Genomic DNA, 18,055 nt, shown 5'->3' on the forward strand with positions numbered 1-18,055 from the left:
ATTGGAACAGGTGATGGAGAGGAGAGAAGCCGACAGCCACTGCGGGGAAGCGGTGGAGCCAGCTACAAAGGAAGTGAGACATTGCTGGTGCTTCCTTGCAAGGGAGCCCAGTCCAGCCCCAGTGGGATAAGGAACCACTTCCCACCAGAGAGCTACACTTGGGAGGAGAGGGAGAGATGGCTCTGGGAGTTGAGAGGGATTTACTCAGCGGCATAAAGTAATTCCCAGCTCTGCTTCTTCTCTCTTGCAAGCATGTAATGAAGTCTGAAAGCTCATTATACAGCTTAGCAGAGCAAGACCCCAGTCGTTTTTATCTGGGCACTGTGGGGCAGTGACATTAATATCTGGTTACACTGCCGGCTGCGAGGCTGATGACAAGCAGTGCCAGTGATACTGGTGGTACCCTGCCTTTCGCTAGGCCATGCACCAGCCTGGGTTACCTGTGCACCTTAGTGGTACAAAACTCCTGCTTGGGAATCTCTGCCCTTGGGCTATGCACAACCCTCTTGGAGGCAGGACAATGGTGTGGGAAGGGACAGTGGTGTGATGAGGAGGGGGACAGCAGCCAGATTCCCGGTGCCATCCATCTGCATCTGCATCACCATCTGCATCTCCATCTGCATCTCTGTCCACATCTCCATCACTTACCTGCCTCAGGGAAAAGTGTAGCCTCCTCTGCCCCTCTAATACAAAGGCTTGAAGAGATGGAGTGAAGGAAAGGAGGAGAAAGCAAGCTGGAAATGACTGGTATTTGTTACTGCTTGAGTTCATTTTGCTGGCTAGTTGGCTTCAGGGGTTTGGATGTATGTCCTGTGCTGTGGGAACATCCATGGTGGCAGACACGGGGTTGCAGTGCTCTGTGGTTGTGTTTTGCATCATTCATCAGAGGGAAGCCACTGTCATCCAAATCAGTGTTATCGCTGGCGTAAAACCCAGACCATTTGTGCCTCCCAGCTTCCACGGCCCATCTCGCCTGTGACACTGGATTATCCAAATGAAGTGTATCCCCAAACAGAGAATCCCTGAAATATGTCTGCAGCCTATTGTATATGCTTCTCTTATCCCAAACCCTTCCCGATTAAGTACCAGTCTGAAAGCCATTGCCAGTAGCAGTTCCCAGTGTATTATTTCACTGGCACTTCAATGAGTATCAGCCAACCACCAGAGCTGGCCTCTAAAGAAACTGTGGCTTGTTTTCACCTGCTCCTTCCACAACCAGAATAAAATGAGAAAATGATTGCTCTGAAAGAAGCAAGCAGTGAAAACAGATGCAAAGATGGAAGTGCTAACTCCTCTGTCAAGTTAATTGTCAGCCTCCTGCAACTCCATGCAGCTCAGTTTTGAAAGCTTTTATAGAAATCCTATTATGTGTTGGCTGCGGAATTTTTATTGATAAATAACTTACCAGAGCAATGCAAACTGGGGAGAAGGGAACGTGATGGAGGTGTGTTATTCCTACAGGAAAGGGGGGAAAAAAGCTTAAAGCCATGATTGATTTTTAGGCTTTCAAAACTACCCCCAAGTGAATTTCACTAGTAAACCCTGCCCTGGCAACAAGCCATCAGGAATAAAAGCAGACCCAAGAAAAAGAAGGATATGTACAGATGCAAGCTTTATGCAGAGCTTTCAGAGAGAACTTGTTTCCTCATGCAGCAAGTTATTAATTTACCAGGTCCCTAGCCACAGGATTTCTTTATGGAGGGCAGTGCAAGGCAAAGCTAGTACAGCCTGGTATCTGGCAGCTGAGACCCCTATGCCCCATTCTTCATTTCATACACTTTTAAAAGTCAGCCCAGCTTCCTAACAGTATAGCTGAAATCTGATCCTCATTTTAATTCTGAATTTTGCAGTTTAGTTTCAGTGAAGATGTTGAGATCAGTAGGAATTGTGCATGCTCTGGGAATGTGGGCATCATACAGTCATCTCTGGGGCAGCAATGGAAATTTCTGTGTGGGGAATGAAAAAAATTATATTGGAAAGGCAAAGACAAGGGTTTCAACATAGAAAGTACCCATGCTGCCTAAGAAAAGGAAAAGAAATATATCAAATTAAATCAGCAACCAGAAGGAAAAAGTAAGTTTAACAATCATAATTTTGCAGTAAATAAAAGATCACAGAAGATGCATGACAGTTATTTTCCATTTTGAAAATTGTCATTTTTGAAATTGAAACCTTTGGCCAAAATGAATCATCAGGAACTTGTAAATCTAGAAAAACTACATTGGACTTTCTTTCCCTTTCATCTTTGCTTTTCAGTATTTATTTTATTCTGCTCTTTATTTTGGCTTTTTCTCCATGCTCTTTATTTTGGCTTTTTCCCCATTTCAGAATGGGGGAGTGGGAGGGGAAGGTGAATCATGTGTAATCTGGAAAATCTGGCTTCTGCCCATGTACACCATAAGAGAAGTTGCGGACTGGGTGGAGGCTATGGCCACTTTGAACTCATTTCAGACGGAACACGTCAGGTAAAAACCCCATGCACAGGTTCCCTGAGAATATTTATTTCCATTCCTTTTTGGTTTAGCCCTAGGAGACACCATTCAGATAGAAAAATATAGGGTGTCTTCTTATGTGATGGAGTAGACCTTGCTGAGATCAATTTGCATGAAAGACCTAGCAGATTGGATGATCACTGGGAATTGATCCAGATTCGAGGAGCCTGCAAATGAATGCTGGAACTCTTTCAAACACATCTAGACTTTTTAGTTGCTTCCCCTTCTGGTCTGACTGGTGGGAGCTGCAGAATGACCTCCTTTGGAGTATTTCTGCACATTTTCTTTCATATCTGGCATATAGACAGAAGCTAAATAGTGCATGAAAATTAAAAGTAAAAAACTAACAAAGTTTTCTCAAGTTCAAGGTCTGGATTTAGTCTGAACCACAATTGGGTCATGCCTGGAGCTATTTGCGTCCAAGATTTAGCCTTGAATTCATTCAGTGTTGGGGCAAAGGTCTGGGCCAGTTCTGAGCACTGCATTTGCATTTAGTCTAATGACATTCTCCTGGCCTCACCGGCCTCGTTAATTCTGAATGTGACATTGTGTCACTCGTGAGCTGACATAAAACAGGGGAACCCTTTTAAATGGGCAGTAAACACAGGGAAAAGATGGCTTGAATTTCATGTGCTGATAGGAACCGAGGGTCACCATATCTGAATCCCTCTCATGTCACTCCTAAGCCCCCTTTTTGTTTTCTTTCACCCCTTGAAGCAGTGTGTGGTGAGAAGGAGGAGGTGTGGGTCTACACAGAGGTGTGCTGCTGGCCACAGGGGCTCAGGCAAGGTTTGGTGGGGAAGAGCTCTCCCTTGGACACCCTCACTGCCGAGGGGACACTGGAGGTGCCCCACTGCAGTGCTTGCCCAGGACCTGTCGAGGCCACCGAGGCTGAGGGACAGCCTGCAGCCATTGCAGCCCTGGGCTTCCGATAGCAAGGATCCCTGAAGAGTTCCTGAAGCTAGTGATCATTTTCCCATAAAGCACTTTTACAGATTTTTTTTTTTCACTTTTATGGATTTTTTCTCTTCTCCCAAGAAAGTAATTAACCAAATTCTATTAAAAATACTATTTTGTTTTAAACTTCATCTCCACAGTTCCTTCCTAGTGAAGAAAGGGACACTGAGGACTAACCAAGCAGGGAAATTTCTGTCTTCTCTCACAGCCATTTACCCTTTTCCATCTCCTTCTTTTTTAAAACACAATTCTCAGAAGAAAAAATTGCTGAGATGGATTTTACCCATCAAAATGAACAGGAAAAACAGAAACAAAAATTTAAAACCTGTTTGAAGTACTCATATGGGCTTTAGCATTCTCACATTAAGACATTTATCCTCCTTTATGAGGTGAGGACATGCTGTCATCCCTGTTTTAGCCAGGAGGTAAAGAGCAGGCCTGCAGAAAGGCCCTGGGAGGCATCCTGATGTGTGCCAGTAGCTGTGGATTTAGTGAGTGCTGGACACTTCTCGGTACTGGTGGGTGACACCATCACAACTTGCCATGTAAGCTCAGCAGGCAGAGTGCAGCCGCTGGCAGGAGGATGGGCACAATCCACCTCAGCCCGCAGGACCGCACTGCAAGTGAGATGTCATCCATCGGGCCAGGACAGAGTCAGGACTTGCTGTTAAGGTATCTCACCAGTGTCTATTCCCTCCCTAACTGGGAATACCATTCGCATGGTTATACCTCTGTTGGAGTGCTTTGGGTTGCACAGCCCAAGGAGCACCTCACAGTGAGAGGAGGCTCAAGGTTATATCTTGCTCTGCTCCTTGAGTGCAGATGTGTTTAGACTTCTGCAGCAACAAGCATCCTCCTTTCCAGAGAGGAGTTGCATTTCTGAGCACTGGGGAAAGCAGAGAACGTAATGCAGCTCGTACATCATCTCTGGTCCTGGAGGTGAGTTGAACACATTCATGTGAAGGCATTGGTTCCTCAGGTTTGTAATGACTCCTGACAGCCCAGCAGTGAAATATTTTCCAGAGTGAGAGTACAGATGTGGAGTGATGAGGATCTTATTTCCCACATAGCCCCAGTTGTGTAAATATGTGGATTGAAATACACAGGGTGATGAAGAGCAGATTACCCAAATAGGAGGCTTGCAAGAGATTTGCCTGTAAGGAAGGCAAGTCTAATAAAAGTGATAGACATGACAGAACGAGCCTGGCTGCACGTCAGCCACTGGCGAAGTGACTTTTAGCTCTCCCTTGTGAAGTATCTTGTGGTCTTTCTGGATGAACCATCCCTTCAGAGGAGTGTAAAACACCTCAGACCCATGTGAAGGTGCTGGGACCGTTCTAGTTTACAGCAGTTGAGGACCTGGCCATTATCATACTCACAAATAAAAGGATCTTCTGTGAATGACCAGTCCCGAAGACACACTCTGCCCTAGCACGACCAGTTACACGTGCTTGATGTCCAAATTACAGCAGGGGTACTAAAAAGACTTGAGCCTTAGAAACAATCATTGGAGGATTTAGTGAGTTTGGTGGTGAAGGAACATATTCGTCAAAGGAGGGACGAAAGGAAGAAATGCATTCTGCTGACAAAAAAGGGAAGACAGGAAATACCAGAGCAATTTAACTTCCACCACGGTCCAGTCATTCAGCCTTGATAAACAGTAGGTGATGAGATCAAGAAGAGGCTCTTAACTGGGAATATGGATGAAGAAGAGCTGAAAAGAGACTCACTTTTTGATATTTGAGTTAGGAAACTTGGCGAAGGAATGAGATAATTAAAGAGCTGAATCTCTTTCATGGAACAGGAAAAAAAAAAGAAAAAATAGATTATCAACACAGAAACATTTGTTTTGTTTCAAATTATCTAACTGATTCAATTAACTTTTAGACAAGGAAGGTTCCTCTAAAAGGAAAAAGCAAAGCATTTTAATTTAGAAATGGCAAACTGTAATGCTGAAATATTTTTGAAGCTTGCTTCTTTTTTTTAATCTGAAACTGTTAACTGGATTCAGGCAAGCGTGTGTCTAATTTCAATCCCCTTGTGTATTGGTAGTGTTCATTTAAAAAAGACAACTGTCACCCTGCCACACTGAGGGACAGATGTGGAGTGGCTGTTGCCAACACGTACTCACCCCAGATGAGAAGAAATCCCAGTGACTGGGGGTGACACAGCAGAGCCCTGGCTGTTACACATCATATCCCAGCCCATTTGGCAGCATTTATAGGATGTAAATACGTGGTTATATGCTATAACACTCTCTGCAGCTCCTTCTCTCCTCCTTCCTCTGCAGAAGAGTGTTTACAGTCTGGAATGGAAGGGTATGGAGGGAGAAGATCAGGGAGACAAAGGGCCGTCAGAGAAACTGGGGTGATCCTGTAATGGAGGAAGGATAAAGAAAGGGTACAAAGAGATCAGAAACAATGCTATTTAGCACACAAGTGGGACAGATCAAAGCTGGAAGGAGAATAAAGTCTGCTGAGCATCTCTTTGGCCTGGCCGTACTGAGATCATAGCTGAATCCGGTTCTGCTGGTGTGAACTTCATGAGGACAATCAAGTTGAGAGCAGTTGAGTGCACGTTATCCAAAATGTTGCAATAACTCTCTTCCCACACAAGGTCCTGCTAGTAGACGGTGCTTGCTCCTTATACACATATAACCTATCTCAGAGCTTGATTAGTCCATTTGCTAGCAGTTCAGTGCATAACAGTTTGTAACGGTCTCCTCTAACATATATTTACTTCTAAACTAAGTGAGCCTTTCTCCAAAAATATTCTTGTGTGGGTAACACAATTCTTCAAATGCTTTATCAGCTAGAGCCTAACTGGGAAATGCAATCTCCCTCAGGCAGTTCTGGTATCTGTTTCATCCAGAACTGTGAGGAAAAGCAATGATGGAGAATGAGAGGTCAACAGAAGAGCCCTTTTTGGAGTGGGGAGCTCTTTTCTGTTGGCTGACATGATGCTCTCTGCCTGTTCCGCAGCAAGACCTGGTGGTGATTTGCAGTTCCCCAGCCCCACTTGTACTGAATTCTGTACCAGCTGGCCTCCCCTTCCTGGTCTGCAGTGTAATCCCCCCCATCACAGCCTCAGTGCAATGTCTCGAGAGAAAGAAAACTACGTGAGGAGCTGGATGACCGGCGTGGATGAAACACGACTGCTGATTCCAAGAAAGCCATTTTACTTCACATGTCACAAAGGGAAGATGCTGCCCAAATCAATGTTTCCTCAAAAGGCTTTGATCTTCACACAACTCAATTTTCCAATGAGAAATAGTGTTAATTTTCAATGGATCCCGGGCATTTACAGTCTCCTCCTTGCTCCCACTGGAAGGGCTAACATACGTTTCATGTGTCCCTTCCAAGGACTGAACACTCTCAAATTTCTCTGCGGTGCTGCTTCTTGATTAATGTTGTGGGTAGCACTAGATAAGGCTTGATTTACACGCCAAGTTCAATAGCAGATTTAATAAAATTATCTGTGCTTTCTAGTTGGAGCACCCAGGGTGTGATTTTATTGGCCTGTTAGTTTGCTGTCTGCCTTTTACACACACCTGTTATGCACATGTAAAATGGATTATATGTACAACTATATATACATACAAATATATGTATACACACACAGTTATGTATGTATGCATACACATAAGGCTCTAATACACATATTTTACTTCAGAAAAATGTTTGTCATAATTATGGCTTCCTGTTTCTTTACAACTGCGTGGGCAGCAAGTGTTGAAGTATGCAGTAGCCTTGCTTAAATTCACAGAAATAAGTGTAAATGTCAAAGCAATAAGCTCAGACCTGCTTCTTGATTTTGTTTGTTTTCTTAACTTTCAAAGTATGCCAATTGGCTGAATAAAGAACAAACTGAACTGAAGCTAGAGGGTGACTTGAAATCAAAAGAGCCAAATGAAAAAGCAAGTAAGTTCAGTTCATGTGCCATCTGCAACCTACTCAACTCTTTGCTCTCCCACTTCTTTCTCATCACCTCCCACTCATGGTGTAGCACCTGCTAACTCCTACCCCCTACACTGCATTTGCTAGAGCTGTCACAGTCTCACTGCTGCGTGGGTTGTGGCTGTGCCGGGAGGGAGATGGAAGGGGAGCCTGGGGTGACTCCTCATCCTGTGTCAGGTGCCTGGAGGGAGATGCCTATTGCAAGAAACCGAGGCACATGGGCCTGCGCTGAAGTCTGTACAGGAAGGTGGACCTAACCAGTCACAATCACCAGCACCTGGGAGCTAGATGTACATCTTGCAACTCTTGGTCCCTGCAGACAGTGCAACGGAATAAGAATTTCATAGTCCCCAGGCCTCCACCCATTGCAGTGGAAGGCTTCTCCACTTTCACTGCTTCTTGTTCTTCTCAGGAAATTTCAAGCTAAGGGAATTCCTCACCTTTTGGATTCTTTTTGTTTTTTGGGTATCTAAGATGCTGGTCTCCCTGGTCTGCTGCTTCCTTTGCTCTGCTGTGCTTTGTTCAGGCTCCCTGGAAGGAAGTTTGCACTCATTAATAGAAAGAGAAGGGCTGGTCTCCATTTTTGTTCCCAGGACCCAATCCTGTGCCGTTAATTTGCCTACTGATTTGTATCTGGCCCTTTCTGGTATGGCAGCACTCATGAGCAGGTGATATTATAAGTAAATTTTAGAAGAACAATCAAGCACACTGTTGTAATGTTTTGGGTTTTTTTTCTGCTTAGAACAAGAAAAAAAAAAAAGACATTGTAACACTGTAAAAATTCCTGGCTTTCAGCAAGCAGGAAATAGACTGTCCCCAGCTGATGGGTTGTGCTGAGTGTGTCATCAAAAGCCACAACCTACCCCCTAACAATCTCCCATGCATTGTGATATTTTGCTGCACAATCTAGTGAAGAAGTTTCAGTGCAGAGCACTGCTCCTACGCTGTGGTGGAGCATGGAGCACCTCTCTTACACACAGAGACGAGGCACATCTCTACGTGTGGCCAACAGCACGCCTTCCAGCTCTAATGGTTTTTGTTACTCGTCACGGTGTATTAGTGTGAGTTTTGTCTCAGCCTTCTCTACGTTTTACTCTGCAGGTCCCAAAGGTTGCTTCTCTGAAGCAGGACATTTGCCAAATTCTGAGCAACTGGGACTGCAGGATGAAAGCTACCAATAATCTAATTTAATTCCTCTGAAGGCGAATGCTTGAAGACTTAGGATCCACAGGTCCTAAGTAACTAGTAAAACAAAGCGATGAAAAGTCCAAGGGGAGGATACCTGGGCAAGTTCTAGTATAGGTTATACAGTATAAATCCAATATAAGTCCACAGACTTTGTTCTCCATGCCATTAAGTCCACATACCTGAAACTATTTTGGTCATTTTTAAAGTTTTTTTCTAGATGGACAAAATGACTTGCAGTCATTTGAATCTGATTCTGCTTTTCCAGACCCTGGTGCGTATGATGAGCAAAAGTATGCAGTTGTGCTGGAGACAAGTTCTCTGTGTTAAAAAAAAAAATTGACAATTAGATCAATTTCTTACACAGATATGATGCTTTCAGAGCAGTTTCACAGATATATCTGGTTCAGGAGACAGGTAAGTTAAAAGAATAGATTTTTCTCAGTTTGGAATACAATTTCATTAAAAACTATTTCTTCACCTTTGATTGTGGTGAAATTTTTGTGCCAGAGATAAAAAAAAAAAAAAACAAAACCAAAAACCAACACACCACCTACCAGGGACTGTCATGCCCTTCTTGCACAGTACTTGCTTCTCTGGTGGTCTGGGTCCTGACTTTATAGACCAAGAAGGACGAGAGGTCATGGATATACTGTGCACATCTGAACATGGGATCCTTCTCAGACTCACAGGAAACCAGAAACAGTCTCTGTTATTTTTTTCCTTATAGATGCTCTTCCTTATTTCTAACATGGACAAGACTTGGAATCTGACGCTTTGTCTTTTTCCTCTGATGAGCATCTCTCCACTCTTGCAGTTCACCAACCACTGAGACCACAAATATTGTGCTGGTAGGAGAACATCACAGGTTTCCCCTACTCACCTGACTCTCCTACCTTTTCTTCTGATGCAGCCAAGGCAGTGCTTTGCACCCTGCACAGCTGGTAAAATGAAAAAAAAAAAAAAAGAGAAAGAAACAAGCTGCAGAGGTTTAATACAAAACAGGCAGCATGATGAAAAATATCACATTTATAGATTTGTATCTTGAGTCTAATTCAAATCCATTGCAGAACAGTCGCCGAAGGGAAATGTACGTAAAAGACTTATCCAGGTTGGCTGCTGCACATATCACTTTCCATGGTTTTCAGGCACTGATGTTGCCAGAGCATCATTGTTGAGCACCCTTACACCCTCACCTTCTAATCACTAAGGCTCCCTGCTGCTAGGACAGATCCCAGCAGCGCAGCAGGGACTCGCTCTCAGGGCTTCGGTATGGCTGGACGGAAAAATTGGTCTTCTGTTCCTCTTAAGTTCCTCCCTCCCAAACCACAGTCTTGAGAGGCTGTTAGAAATGGTCAAAAAAAGAAATTTCTTTTTTTTTTTTTCCTGAGAACTGCTGATGTTTTACCATTTGTTTCCATTACCAATTGGCTCAGGGGAAGTCAGAATATCATAACTTCTTTCAGGAAGACTATTTCCACAAAAATTATTTGATTTGGGAATATATTTAATTTCAAAAAGATAAAAACATCTACTTTTGATGTTGCTCTGCTGTGTTATATTATTAGATCATATTTGAAATAGTGAAGTCAAAACAAGCCATTTTACCTTATCAGAACTACACGTTTCAAGATTATGAAAATGAAACAATTGAGCAGTATTGAGAGAGACTGAAAAAATCATCTCAGCATTTGAACTTTCCCACTAAAGTTTAACCAGCCTGGCCGAGTTCCCACTGAATGTTTGGATTCCAAGGAAATTAGTCTGAAAAAAAAAAAAAAAAAAAAAAAAAAAAAGTTTATCCAGATCTGTTTGGTAGAGAGCAAGCAAGAATAATCCTTCCTCTTCTTTTTGCTACCTGCCCTCAGAGAGGGTGCTGGGATTGCTGCTTGGAATGAGCCTGTGCAGACCACTGGAATAAGGAGCAAGGAGGCGCTTGAGAACAACAGAGGAAAAAATAATGCTGGCAGGACTTGGGGTTGTTTATCTGCCAATCAATATCTGAGAACGTTTCCCCAGTGAAGTTGAATAAGCTGAAGAGTGGCAAATAAAATAATGAATAGCAGCTAAGTTATAACTTGCCAGAAAATTTAGAGGTGATTGAGAATTTTGTGCCAGAGTATTTATGCAACTAAAAAGAGTTTTCAGGAAATTGAAGGTTTTTAGGGAAAGTCTGCAGAACTTTTTGTACTATCTGCTGAGGGGAAAAATCATAATGGAAATATTACGGATTAAATCGACCCTGCTCAGTGCCTGTACAAGCTCTCATATTCTTAATGTCCTCACTAACACGTATAAGCTAGTTGCTGTATGTCCTGGCTCTGGCTAGGAGAGTTCATTTTCACCTGAGCTAAGAGAGAAACTGGAGCTGGTGGCCCCTGGAGCTGGGGGACAAAGCTGGGATAGGTTACTAATTAGCCAACAGCTGGGACAGTTTACCCAAATTGGCCAAAGGGCTGTTCCACACCCTGTGACATCATGCTCAGTATATAAAGTGAGGAGGGTACTGGGGGGAGGTTTCTGCTACTTGGGAGGAAGCTGGGCATCAGGATTTGATGTGAGCTATTGTACTGTCAATTATGTTCTTAAGTCTTTTCTGTTATTGTGATTTTGTTTCTTTGTTTTACCTCTCTGTTTTCTTTTTTTTTCTGTTTTTCTTTTTTATCTCAACCCACAAGTTTTGCCTTCTTTTCTTTACCAGTTCTCCTACCTGTCCCACTGGAGGGTGGAGGGAGTGAGTGAGAGACTGTGTAGCTTGGTCCTGAGTGGAGCTAAACTATGACACTGTGGAGAAACTACAAACCTCATGAAGTACATTTGGCTGACATCTTCCAGTGAGTTATAGATGAGCCAGAACAGCAATGCACCATAGGAGATGTAGTCCAGGCTGGGATGGACTGCTGGAACTACAGCTCCAATGAGTCACTATGGCATGCAAGCAGATCCAGTTCTCTGTCAATTTGAGCAGAACAAATGATTTTGTAATTTCCTGATTGGATTATTTCCAAACTGTCTATTCTATTAGAAAACATGGTATTGTGACTTTTTCTGTCCTGCTTTGGAATAAAAACAAGTGTCAGAGTATTGGGAATCTGTCTCTCTTTCTCCTGGGTGGAAGGCTAATCTTCACACAGCTCTGGGAGCTGGGCAGAGGAGTGTCTGTGTACAGCATGTGCAGCCTGATGCCTGCTCCGTATGTCCCTCTGGCCATACTTGTCATGGGGTGATGATTCCTCTGTGTGTTTAAAAAAGAGGCAGAAATTAAGAGGAAATCTTGTACCATTTGCTTCTGTGCTCTGTGAGGATTTTCTGAAGTGTGTCCAGATTGCTCATTGCAATCAACTACTCTTTATTCATTGATGTTAAGGGAAACCAGACATTTCAGATACTCACGTCACGAGCACCTTGTGGCTTTTATGCCTTCTCCTCCAAGGCAGCTAGACTGCTGAAGGCCAGATGGCACTCTGAGCAATACTGCTGTAAACCAAGAGCATTTCACCAGTTCCACAGCACCGAGTGAGCAGAATCAGGCCCTCCCACTCAAGGCAGAGTATTGCTGGGGATCTAGCTGGGAACTTCCATTTGTTTGCAATTAGGTGCTGGCACTGGGAAAGCCCTGAAGTCACCATGGTCTCTGGGCAGCAGATAAAGCTTTTGTTTTTGAACAGACAAAAGGCAGAGCAGGCCAAACCAACACAGAGTGTGTGAGCACTGGGAAGCCTGATGAAAAGCAATAAAGAATGTCCAAAGTCAGCAACAAATAATATGGCGTAGGAAAGAGAAATCTTAAAGTAGTTAGAAGTGAGGAAGGAGGGAGGGGAAGGGAGGAGTCAGGATGGCTGGGTGCCCGAAGCAGTGATCGACGGGGTGAGCGCTGCTAAGACTCACATGGGAGCAAGCCATGTGGGAACCATGCAAAGCAAGCTGCACATCTCAGACCTACTCATCTCCTGCCCGCAGAGCATCCCTCTCCAGGCTTTATCTCTTCTGACTGAATGACTGGGAAGCCTTCCTTGTCCTTGCCACTTCTCCATTATCTTTTTACATTACTCCACCCCTCCAAGGAGCTGAAATACTTTCTGTTAACCAAATCTTGCATATGGTGAAAGAGGTGAATGCGAAATGAGATGATCTGTACTGCTTTACTTGCTTGACAAGCCAGCCTGCATCTAGTGTGATGCTTCTCCAACACTCAGCGAAGAGATAGACTTGCATTCCTTGCAACATGTATGTTCGATTAAGAGAACAGATCTTCAACCATGAAATTTATCAGGTAGGGACTGTCTTTATCATTCTGTGTTTGTGCAACTCCTGCACGGTGGGGCCTTGTCCCAATTATTATAATACTATAATAATGTATTTATAATAATAACTATTGTAATAGACAGAAAATCAGACTGGGAGACAGGATACAAGAGTAGGGGACTGCAGGCTTCTACAATAGATATGTTCTGGAAATGCCCCTGGAATCTCCCTCCATTTCTTGGCAAGACCAGATGTCTGCTCTGAAGATCTCAAGGGGCCGGAAGGGGTACCAGTCCCTCAGTAACAAGGCTGCGGTAGATTGCTTAGCAGGCAATAATGCAAGTAAGAGAAACACTGGGATAGCCAGACTGAGAAAAGCATGAAAGTTACTATGAGGACCTTAATTTTTAATGTGTACACATAGCATGATGGTAGTCATCCAGCTGTTTTTGTGACTGTAGATCTAGCACACAGGGTTTGATTCCTATTTGCATTCACAGTATTTATATTTTGAAAGAAAAAGTATTTTCTATCTCTTTCCTCCTTTTCCAAATATTTTGTGCACACCTATTTTACTAGTTCTCTGCCCTGTGGGAAGGCTCTAATCTAGAAAACATGGGCCAGACTATGCAATAGAGCTTGGCATTTCCTCACGTAAGTAGCCTTCCCTTTGCGTAAGAATTGTACAGTGTAGTCTGAAGTATTTTAAGTGTCTCTGGTGCTCAAAGGCAAACAGATAGCGTGTGCTAGATATTAAGCTTATATTGGGTTTATGTATTGCTGTGGTATTGTGTATGGAAGGACTTGGCAATCTGGCAAACTGAACAACATCCAGAGTTCTTTCTTCAGATTTGCTGTTTTTACAGGCAATGTACATACATGCTTCACCACAGCCAAAATCCTCTTCCAGGCACTGCAATAAATCACGCAGCATGCTATGCAGCTGGAAGTGATTGTGGATCTCTGGGGTGGAAGAATCACACACGTTTTTGAGGTTTCAGTCAACTACACCAGCATTTTAAACCTCTGTCCTTCTGTTCCTAGGCTGTCTTCTTCCACCTCCTGGCAGACTGTGCTAGACATTGCCCGCCATTCAAGTTAGGGTGGTCTGGCTTGGGTTTGCCAAAAGCCTAAAGCACCCCCTTGGTTATGCCAGCTCAGTGCATTGAGGTTCAGCTCTCTGTTTGCTGGCAGTGGGAAAGAAGAAATAACAGGTCACTGTTTTTCCTCGGCAGCTACCGTGAGGAACGTCTGGCTGTAAAGGGAGGCATTGGAAGGCTCGTGAGCTGAGGACATGCTGATGTGGCGAAGGGTGGTTCTGTGGTAGGCGGGGAAGACAGATCAGAGAATGGTGGGAATGAGCCCATGACTACACGCCAAACAACTCAGCAGCAACATTCATGTGGCTCCTCTCCTAAAGAGCCCTGGATCCTGCTCTGGTACAGTGGCTGCAAAGGACAGAAAGGAAATGTCCTACCACCTCTTTCAGAGACTGGAAATGGACCACTGGCCCTAGCCAGAGAGCATTGACAAGGATGAGGAAGCAGGAAGATGCTGATGACTGACAGAGTGTGACAGATGGCCTTAAATCACCAAGACTTGTTACTTGGGGTGTGGCAACTGGGGGCTGAGAGGAAAGAAGAGGTCCTCCAGCCGGAGGACAGAATGAAGGACAAATAAGGGTCAGGGGCAAAAAGGGACAAAGGAAGAAACTCAGGGCATTCCTACAAGAAAAGATCACTAGTGTGAGCAGTCCTGCCAGCGGGGACCTATGTAAGCAGATACCCCCTCCCAGAGTCAGGGTGTGCATGGACCACAGACAGGGCTGCAAGCTTCTCTTGCCTCTGCCCCTCCAGCTGGAAAGCAACCTTCCTGACCAAAAACAGAGGCATTTTACCCCAAATCTGTCTCCTGTGTAACAGCAGGAGCCATCCTCAGCCTTGGTCCAAGCAGAGCTGGGACAGATGATGATGTGCTGAGGTTATTGATCACAGACAGGCTGAGGAATGCTCCCTTGGAACTAGGGCTTTCTGCTTACTGATTTCTGAGGCCAGAGAGATTGTTAGCTCATCTTGTCTGACTCTGTCAGTAACAGAGGCAAGAGAACTTCACCTCATGTGCCCTGAGTGCCTAGTGAGCTGTATGTGGCTAACACCACAATGGTGTTCAGCCCTGCTCTGAAGATACAGGAAGAATTGGGGTTTTCCCCACCTCTCTTGAAGAATGTGTTCCAAAGGCTAATCAGTTCCACACTTAGAAATCTGTTTTCAGTTTGAATTTTTCTGGCTTCACCTTCTAGACCTGGTTTCTTTGGTTTTTGGTGGTTGTTTTTTTTTTTTTTTTTTTTCATTTTGCTTTTGCTAGTCTCAAAGCTACACATTTGTTTTGTCTGGGGGACTCTTGGGATGACTTGAGAGCAAGTAGCTTTATAAATGGGGAGATGCTCACCAGAATCTAGGATTGACCCTCATCATGTAGCATCACAGCAGCTCCTAGGTAACATCCTCGGTGGCAACATCCCTAGATGGTCTCAAGAAGCAGGGGCATTTTCCATGATGGTTTTTGACTTGTACCATGCCAGAGCCTAATAAACACAGCCCATAATCAGTGTCAGGATGGCTGAGGCTATGAATGCAGCTGATTTCCTTCAGCTTGCTGATACTGGGAAGCTGCCTATGAAGAGAAGACATGTGCTAATAAGGTGGATTCACTTCTAATTTCTAAGCAGTTCACAGATATATTGCCATGATGCTTTGCTGAGGAAGTAAGAGCCAAAACTTTTCAATTCAAGTGAAAAGACCAAATGAAAGGCACAGCAAAGTGCTCTACAGAACACGGGGCTTTTCCTTTTTGTAGCTAATTACTCCCAATGCACTTCCCAATGGCCTGGGAATCTCTCACTGACCATCTGCACTCACAGTTACCTGCTCAGTTTTTCATAATCTCATACTAAATCATTGCTGGATTTGCAAAGGGATCATCAGTCATCTGAATTTTCTTTTTCCATTTTTTGCATGTCTTTTGCCTTGACTCAATTTGGCCAAGAAATATTTATTCAATAAGAAGCTCAGTAAGGCTCAAGCACTGTTTCACTGTTAAAAGATATTAAACTACCCCTAACCTTTGCTCCAGCCAGAGCTGTACACGGTGCTGGGATTCACCTGTGGTGGTGTAGTGGATGAATGGAGGAGGACTGGCATGTTGGGGCAGGGCAGCTGTGAAGGGCCAGGGTGACCGGAGGAAACACTTTCCCCCTGCCATGGGGACTCAGAGATGGGGGAAGGCATGGGCAAAATACAGCTTTCAACTTATGGTTTTGAAACTTGCAGCAAATTCCCTATCACATCATCCAAACAAGGATTATACCTCCAGGATCTCAGGTCAGTCCTATAAGCCTCTAAAATAAATCCCGACCTCCATACTGAATGTTGAACATGCTGTGCCCTGGGAAAATCAGCCCCAAGGAGGATGTTGTTCACAACATCTGGTCTTTTGTCAAATGCACCGCCTGACACCCCTCAGGCTATTCAGAGAAGCCCTCATCCCATCCCTTCCCTGTTGCTGGCATTAAAACAGCTCAATTTTCTGTTCCACTGAAGTCAACCTGCTGCAGGAGACAAGTTGGGGGGGGGGAAGGTTGTGGGTTTTTTTTGAAAGAAAAAAAAAAAAAAAGATTTGGCTTCTGTTTAGGGAGGAAATTGTTAAGCCTCACCTCTTGTAGATGGCACAGTTCTATCTGCTAGGCTGCTGCTCCCTGCCAAACCCCATAGGCACTTTGCCTTAGGTTCCCTGAAGAGAGTCTGAGCCCATGGGGGTACATCCTTGAAACTGGACACTTAAGCGGCATCTGAATGTTTTTTTTTCTGATGTGAAGCTTTTAGCTGTTTATATGTGAGGAAAACAAATTAGCAGTACACAATTTCATTTGGATAGACATTTTTATTAAGAAAATTAAGTGCATACACATTTATGGGAGAAATTACAACAATATAAAATGTTTACTTTCAAAATATTCTATGAAAGGAGTAATTTCAAAAGCATAGTATAACTCCTCCATAAAAGCTGCCTTACAGGAACACAAATACAGAACCCTTTTCACATTATTTGGGAAGGTATTTCTTTTTACTTAATAAAAATATAAAGTACAGTATTTACCACATTCTGACAACACTGAGTTCTTAAGGAGTGGAAGATTGGAGGTTCATGCAGCCCTTTCATCATGATACATATTTCTTTCTCTGTGGCCACCAGAGTTTCATGTTTGCAGACAAGGCTTCTCTTGGTGGGAAGTTGGTAAAGAAAAAAATTCAGATTTTAAATGATGAGTTCTCAGAAACCCCTGGTTTATTATAAATCACATCACTCAAAACAAGTTTCCACAGAAAAGACCGACCCTTGAGATGCTAACAAAGGGACAACAGCAACAAAAACTTCTATAGGAACTGCATTTTCAACAAAATGTGTATATTTAATTTTGAATATAGACTTTGTTGCAAAATGAACAGTCACCTTTGCTCAAACACCTTAGATTAAAACACATCAAAAAGTCACCCTTCATCCTTCCTTAGGCAGAATTCAGATAAGATACTTATACATACAAGTGTAAAGCTAGTATAAATAAAAAATTGGCACAGCAATAAATACTATATATTCTTAAAAAAAAAAAATCCAACCTTAGGATTTGACAGCTGCACTTTGAAAATACCACACATGATGACTTCACATTTATGGAAGCTGCTTTTTCAGCACCAACTCTGTGTTCTCTCTTTTCCCTCCTCCTCGTCACGTGTGGTTCCTACATCACACTCATCTCGCCATGGTTCCTTTCCCTGATTGAGTCTTTGGTCAACATTTAAAGGCAGAAAGGAAAATCTAGTGCTCTCCCCAAGTGGGTTTCTGCTAGTGGTGCTTCTCAGCCTGCTAAGATGGTGGCGTGCACAGGAGGAGCAGCGTGCAATGCACAGGACAGCACAGGGAGCCTGGGGCAGCTGGGTGACCAAGTTCTCTAGTGTGAAGGGCACTGCTGCTCTTCCTGATGCATCACATAATTATGTCAGGCAAAAAGCAAAGCTTCCTGCTCAAGGTTGAATTTTGGTCTAAAGCAAGAGAAAGCTTTCATCAGGTTCTCACCTAAGTCTTCAGTTACTCCTGGCCAGGCCTGTTCCCCTCCTGCACTCACGCTCAGAGGGACATGGTGCTGGCCCACACGGGCAGCCTCAT

The sequence above is a fragment of the Chlamydotis macqueenii genome, chromosome 7 (assembly GCF_036417535.1).
Source record: "Chlamydotis macqueenii isolate bChlMac1 chromosome 7, bChlMac1.mat, whole genome shotgun sequence".
Classification (NCBI taxonomy): Eukaryota; Metazoa; Chordata; class Aves; order Otidiformes; family Otididae; genus Chlamydotis; species Chlamydotis macqueenii.